We start from the raw sequence: 7645 nt of genomic DNA, 5'->3' as shown, positions 1-7645 counted from the left end.
GAAGTCCTTGCCCATGCCTATGTCCTGAATGGTATTACCTAGGTTTTCTTCTAGGGTTTTTACGGTTTTAGGTCTAACATTTAAGTCTCTAATCCATCTTGAATTAATTTTCGTATAAGGAGTAAGGAAAGGATCCAGTTTCAGCTTTCTACTTATGGCTAGCCAATTTTCCCAGCACCATTTATTAAATAGGGAATCCTTCCCCCATTTCTTGTTTTTGTCAGGTTTGTCAAAGATCATATGGCTGTAGATGTGTGGTATTATATCTGAGGGCTCTGTTCTGTTCCATCGGTCTATATCTCTGTTTTGGTACCAGTACCATGCTGTTTTGGTTACTGTAGCCTTGTATATAGTTTGAAGTCAGGTAGCGTGATGCCTCCAGCTTTGTTCTTTTGGCTTAGGATTGTCTTGGCAAAACGGGGTCTTTTTTGGTTCCATATGAACTTTAAAGCAGTTTTTTCCAATTCTGTGAAGAAAGTCATTGGTAGCTTAATAGGGATGGCATTGAATCTATAAATTACCTTGGGCAGTACGGCCATTTTCACAATATTGATTCTTCCTATCCATGATTATGGTATGTTCTTCCATTTGTTTGTGTCCTCTTTTATTTCACTGAGCAGTGGTTTGTAGTTCTTGAAGAGGTCCTTTACATCCTTTGTAAGTTGGATTCCTAGGTATTTTATTCTTTTTGAAGCAATTGTGAATGGGAGTTCATTCATGATTTGGCTCTCTGTTTGTCTGTCACTGATGTATAAGAATGCTTGTGATTTTTGCACATTGATTTTGTATTCTGAGACTTTGTTGAAGTTGCTTATCAGCTTAAGGAGATTTTGGGCTGAGACAATGGGGTTTTCTAAATATACAATCATGTCATCTGCAAACAGGGAAAATTTGACTTCTTCTTTTCCTAACTGAATACCCTTGATTTCTTTCTCTTGCCTGATTGCCCTAGCCAGAACTTCCAACACTATGTTGAATAGGAGTGGTGAGAGAGGGCATCCCTGTCTTGTGCCAGTTTTCAAAGGGAATGCTTCCAGTTTTTGCCCATTCAGTATGATATTGGCTGTGGGTTTGTCATAAATAGCTCTTATTATTTTGAAATACGTTCCATCAATACTGAATTTATTGAGAGTTTCTAGCATGAAGGGCTGTTGAATTTTGTCAAAAGCCTTTTCTGCATCTATTGAGATAATCATGTGGTTCTTGTCTTTGGTTCTGTTTATATGCTGGATTACATTTATTGATTTGTGTATGTTGAACCAGCCTTTCATCCCAGGGATGAAGCCCACTTGATCATGGTGGATAAGCTTTTTGATGTGCTGCTGGATTCAGTTTGCCAGTATTTTATTGAGGATTTTTGCATCAATGTTCATCAGGGATATTGGTCTAAAATTCACTTTTTTTGTTGTATCTCTGTCAGGCTTTGGTATCAGGATGATGTTGGTCTCGTAAAATGAGTTAGGGAGGATTCCCTCTTTTTCTATTGATTGGAATAGCTTCAGAAGGAATGGTACCAACTCCTCCTTGTACCTCTGGTAGAATTCAGCTGTGAATCCATCTGGTCCTGGACTTTCTTTGGTTGGTAGGCTCTTAATTATTGCCTCAATTTCAGAGCCTGCTATTGGTGTATTCAGGGATTCAACTTCTTCCTGGTTTAGTCTTGGAAGAGTGTAAGTGTCCAGGAAATTATCCATTTCTTCTAGATTTTCCAGTTTATTTGCATAGAGGTGTTTATAGTATTCTCTGATGGTAGTTTGTATTTCTGTGGGGTCGGTGGTGATATCCCCTTTATCATTTTTAATTGCGTCAATTTGATTCTTCTCTCTTTTCTTCTTTATTAGTCTTGCTAGTGGTCTGTCAATTTTGTTGATCTTTTCAAAAAACCAACTCCTGGATTCATTGATTTTTTGGAGGGTTTTTTGTGTCTCTATCTCCTTCAGTTCTGCTCTGATCTTAGTTATTTCTTACCTTCTGCTAGCTTTCGAATGTGTTTGCTCTTGCTTCTCTAGTTCTTTTAATTGCAATGTTAGAGTGTCAATTTTAGATCTTTCCTGCTTTCTCTTGTGGGCATTTAGTGCTATAAATTTCCCTCTACACACTGCTTTAAATGTGTCCCAGAGATTCTGGTATGTTGTATCTTTGTTCTCATTGGTTTCAAAGAGCATCTTTATTTCTGCCTTCATTTCGTTATGTACCCAGTAGTCATTCAGGAGCAGGTTGTTCAGTTTCCATGTAGTTGAGCGGTTTTGATTGAGTTTCTTAGTCCTGAGTTCTAGTTTGATTGCACTGTGGTCTGAGAGACAGTTTGTTATAATTTCTGTTCTTGTCCATTTGCTGAGGAGTGCTTTACTTCCAATTATGTGGTCGATTTTGGAGTAAGTACGATGTGGTGCTGAGAAGAATGTATATTCTGTTGATTTGGGGTGGAGAGTTCTATAGATGTCTATTAGGTCTGCTTGCTGCAGAGATGAGTTCAATTCCTGGATATCCTTGTTAACTTTCTGTCTCATTGATCTGTCTAATGTTGACAGTGGAGTGTTGAAGTCTCCCATTATTATTGTATGGGAGTCTAAGTCTCTTTGTAAGTCTCTAAGGACTTGCTTGATGAATCTGGGTGCTCCTGTATTGGGTGCATATATATTTAGGATAGTTAGCTCTTCCTGTTGAATTGATCCCTTTACCATTATGTAATGGCCTTCTTTGTCTCTTTTGATCTTTGATGGTTTAAAGTCTGTTTTATCAGAGACTAGTATTGCAACCCCTGCTTTTTTTTGTTCTCCATTTGCTTGGTAAATCTTCCTCCATCCCTTTATTTTAAGCCTATGTATGTCTCTGTGTGTGAGATGGGTCTCCTGAATACAGCAGACTGATGGGTCTTGACTCTTTATCCAGTTTGCCAGTCTGTGTCTTTTAATTGGAGCATTTAGTCCATTTACATTTAAGGTTAAGATTGTTATGTGAGAACTTGATCCTGCCATTATGATATTAACTGGTTATTTTGCTCGTTAGTTGATGCAGTTTCTTCCTAGCCTCGATGGTCTTTACATTTTGGCATGTTTTTGCAATGGCTGGTATCGGTTGTTCCTTTCCATGTTTAGTGCTTCCTTCAGGGTCTCTTGTAAGGCAGGCCTAGTGGTGACAAAATCTCTCATCATTTGCTTGTCTGTAAATGATTTTATTTCTCCTTCACTTATGAAACTTAGTTTGGCTGGATATGAAATTCTGGGTTTAAAATTCTTTTCTTTAAGAATGTTGAATATTGGCCCCCACTCTCTTCTGGCTTGTAGAGTTTCTGCCGAGAGATCTGCTGTTAGTCTGATGGGCTTCCCTTTGTGGGTAACCCGACCTTTCTCTCTGGCTGCCCTTAAGATTTTTTCCTTCATTTCAACTTTGGTGAATCTGGCAATTATGTGTCTTGGAGTTGCTCTTCTCGAGGAGTATCTTTGTGGTGATCTCTGTATTTCCTGGATTTGAATGTTGGCCTGCCCTACTAGGTTGGGGAAGTTGTCCTGGATGATATCCTGAAGAGTGTTTTCCAACTTGGTTCCATTTTCCCCCTCACTTTCAGGCACCCCAATCAGACGTAGATTTGGTCTTTTTACATAATCCCATACTTCTTGCAGGCTTTGTTCATTTCTTTTTCTTCTTTTTTCTTTTGGTTTCTCTTCTCGCTTCATTTCATTCATTTGATCCTCAATCACAGATACTCTTTCTTCCAGTTGATCGAGTCGGTTACTGAAGCTTGTGCATTTGTCACGTATTTCTCGTGTCATGGTTTTCATCTCTTTCATTTCGTTTAGGACCTTCTCTGCATTAATTACTCTAGCCATCAATTCTTCCACTTTTTTTTCAAGATTTTTAGTTTCTTTACGCTGGGTACGTAATTCCTCCTTTAGCTCTGAGAAATTTGATGGACTGAAGCCTTCTTCTCTCATCTCGTCAAAGTCATTCTCCGTCCAGCTTTGATCCATTGCTGGCGATGAGCTGCGCTCCTTTGCCGGGGGAGATGCGCTCTTATTTTTTGAATTTCCAGATTTTCTGCCCTGCTTTTTCCCCATCTTTGTGGTTTTATCTGCCTCTGGTCTTTGATGATGGTGATGTACTGATGGGGTTTTGGTGTAGGTGTCCTTCCTGTTTGATAGTTTTCCTTCTAACAGTCAGGACCCTCAGCTGTGGGTCTGTTGGAGATTGCTTGAGGCCCACTCCAGACCCTGTTTGCCTGGGTATCAGCAGCAGAGGCTGCAGAAGATAGAATATTTCTGAACAGCGAGTGTACCTGTCTGATTCTTGCTTTGGAAGCTTCCTCTCAGGGGTGTACTCCACCCTGTGAGGTGTGGGGTGTCAGACTGCCCCTAGTGGGGGATGTCTCCCAGTTAGGCTACTCAGGGGTCGGGGACCCACTTGAGCAGGGAGTCTGTCCCTTCTCAGATCTCAACCTCCGTGTTGGGAGATCCACTGCTCTCTTCAAAGCTGTCAGACAGAGTCGTTTGCGTCTGCAGAGGTTTCTGCTGTTTTTGTTATTTTTACTGTGCCCTGTCCCCAGAGGTGGAGTCTACAGAGACAGGCAGGTTTCCTTGAGCTGCTGTGAGCTCCACCCAGTTCGAGCTTCCCAGCAGCTTTGTTTACCTACTTAAGCCTCAGCAATGGCGGGCGCCCCTCCCCCAGCCTCGCTGCTGCCTTGCCGGTAGATCACAGACTGCTGTGCTAGCAATGAGGGAGGCTCCGTGGGTGTGGGACCCTCCCGGCCAGGTGTGGGATATGATCTCCTGGTGTGCCTGTTTGCTTAAAGCGCAGTATTGGGGTGGGAGTTACCCGATTTTCCAGGTGTTGTGTGTCTTAGTTCCCCTGGCTAGGAAAAGGGATTCCCTTCCCCCTCGCGCTTCCCAGGTGAGGCAATGCCTCGCCCTGCTTCAGCTCTCGCTGGTCGGGCTGCAGCAGCTGACCAGCACTGATCGTCCGGCACTCCCCAGTGAGATGAACCCAGTACCTCAGTTGAAAATGCAGAAATCACTGGTCTTCTGTGTCGCTCGTGCTGGGTGTTGGAGACTGGAGCTGTTCCCATTCGGCCATCTTGCTCCGCCCCCCCTTTATCATTTTTTATTGCATCTATTTGATTCTTCTCTCTTTTCTTCTTTGTTAGTCTTGCTAGCGGTCTATCAATTTTGTTGATCTTTTCAAAAAACCAACTCCTGGATTCATTGATTTTTTGGAGGGTTTTTTGTTTCTCTATCTCCTTCAGTTCTGCTCTGATCTTAGTTATTTCTTGCCTTCTGCTAGCTTTTGAATGTGTTTGCTCTTGCTTCTCTAGTTCTTTTAATTGTGATGTTAGGGTGTCAATTTTAGATCTTTCCAGCTTTCTCTTATGGGCATTTAGTGCTATAAATTTCCCTCTACACACTGCTTTAAATGTGTTCCAGAGAATCTGGTATGTTGTATCTTTGTTCTCATTGGTTTCAAACAACATCTTTATTTCTGCCTTCATTTCGTTATGTACCCAGTAGTCATTCAGGAGCAGGTTGTTCAGTTTCCGTGTAGTTGAGCGGTTTGAATTGAGTTTCATATTCACGGATTGGAAGAATTTATATTGTTAAAATGCCCATGCTTTCCAAAGTAATCTAGAGATTTAATGCAACCCCTATAAAAATACAGCTGACACTCTTCACAGAAATACAATAAATAATCCTAAAATTTGTATAGGACCACAAAAGACCCAGAACAGTCAAAACTATCCTTAGCAAATAGAACAAAAATGGAGGAATCACATTATGTGACCTTTAATTTTTCTACAAAGCTGTAGTAACCAAAACAGCATGGTACTGGAATAAAAAAAACAGAATCATAGATCAAGGAAACAGAATAGAAAACCCAGAAACATATCCATTTACCTACACTAAAGTCATTTTTGACAAAGGTGCCAAAAACATACACTAAGGAAAATACAGTCTCATCAATAAATGGTGCCAGTAAACTGGATATCCATTTCCAGAAGAGTAAAACTCGAGCACTATCTCTTGCTATATACAAAAAATCAAATGAAAATGAATTTAAAACTTAGATCTAAGACCTCAAACTGTAAACCTACTGCAAGAAAACTTTGGGAAGAATCTCAAGTACATTGTTCTGTGCAAAAATATCTTGAGTAATGCCCCACAATCACAGGCAACCAAACCAAGAAGGGACATATGGAATCCAATCAACTTAGAAAGCTCCTGTACAGCAAAGGAAACAATCAAAGTAAAGAGACAACCCACAGAATGGGAGAAAATATTTGCAAACTACCCATCTCACCAGAATATATAAAATGCTCAAACAACTCTATAGGAAAAAAAATAATAATCCAATCAGAAAATGAACTCTATATTTGAATGAGTATTTCTCAAAAGAAGATATACAAATGGCAAACAGGTTTATGAAAAGGTGTTCATCATTGATCATCAGATAAACACAAATCAAAACTACAATGAAATATCATCTCGCCCCAATGAAAATGGCTTACATTCAAAAGACAGGCAATAACAAATGCTGGTGGAGAAAACGGAAGCCGTGTACACTGTTGATGGGAATGTAAGTTACTACAACCACTATGGAGAACAGTTTGGAGAATCCAGTAATTCTACTTTTCATTATCTACCTAAATAAAGTAAATGAGTATATTGAAAAGGTATCTGCACTTACGTGTTTGTTCCAGCACTATTCCTAATGGTCGTAATTTAAAAGCAACCTATGTATCTATCAACAGATGAATGGATAAAGAAAATCTGATCCATATATACAATGAATTACTCTTGTAAAAATAATGAGATTCTGTTATTTGCAATAATATGGATCAAAATGGTAATCATTATGTTAAGTAAAATAAGTCAGGCACAGAAAAACAAATATCATATGTTTCCACTTATTTGTAGTATCTAAAATTAAAAGCAATTGAGCTCATTGACATAGTGAGTAGATGAATTGTTACCAAAAGATGCAAAAGCTAGTAGAGGAATTGGGGGGCGGGGGTTGGGGATGCTTAATGGGCACAAAAAATAAAAAGAATGAGTAAGACCTATGATTTCATAGCACAACAGCGTGATATCGCCAATAATAATTTAATTGTACATTTTAAAATAAGTTAAAAAGTATAATTGAACTGTTTTTAACACAAAGAATGAATGCTTGAGGGGATGGAAACCCCATTCACCATAATGTGATTATTTCATATTTCATGCCTGTATCAAACTCTCTCATGTACCTACATAAAACAAAGAATGAAAACATAGAACTGAAATCAGTTATTCTTTCACGTCAAGTTCAGATTCATTTCAATAAAATAAATATTTAAAAAATTAAAAGATATTTAGGAGCAAGTTTAACTAAGGGGATGAACGATCTATATACTGAAAACTATAAGATATTGATAAAAAATTGAAATCAAATAAATATAAAGATATTCCATGTTTATGAATTGAAAGGCTTAATATTAATAAAATACCTACATTATGCAAAAGTATGTTCAGATTCAACACAATTCCTACAAAAGTCTCAAGGGTATTTTTCACAGACAAAGAGAAAACAATCCCCATGTTTGTATGGAACAACAAAAGACCCCAAATAACCAAAGAAGTCTTGAGAAAGGAAAACAAAGCTAGAAGCCTCACATTTC

This window comes from Macaca nemestrina, chromosome X, assembly GCF_043159975.1.
Source record: "Macaca nemestrina isolate mMacNem1 chromosome X, mMacNem.hap1, whole genome shotgun sequence".
Classification (NCBI taxonomy): domain Eukaryota; kingdom Metazoa; phylum Chordata; class Mammalia; order Primates; family Cercopithecidae; genus Macaca; species Macaca nemestrina.
Note: the sequence above shows the minus strand (reverse complement) of the source record.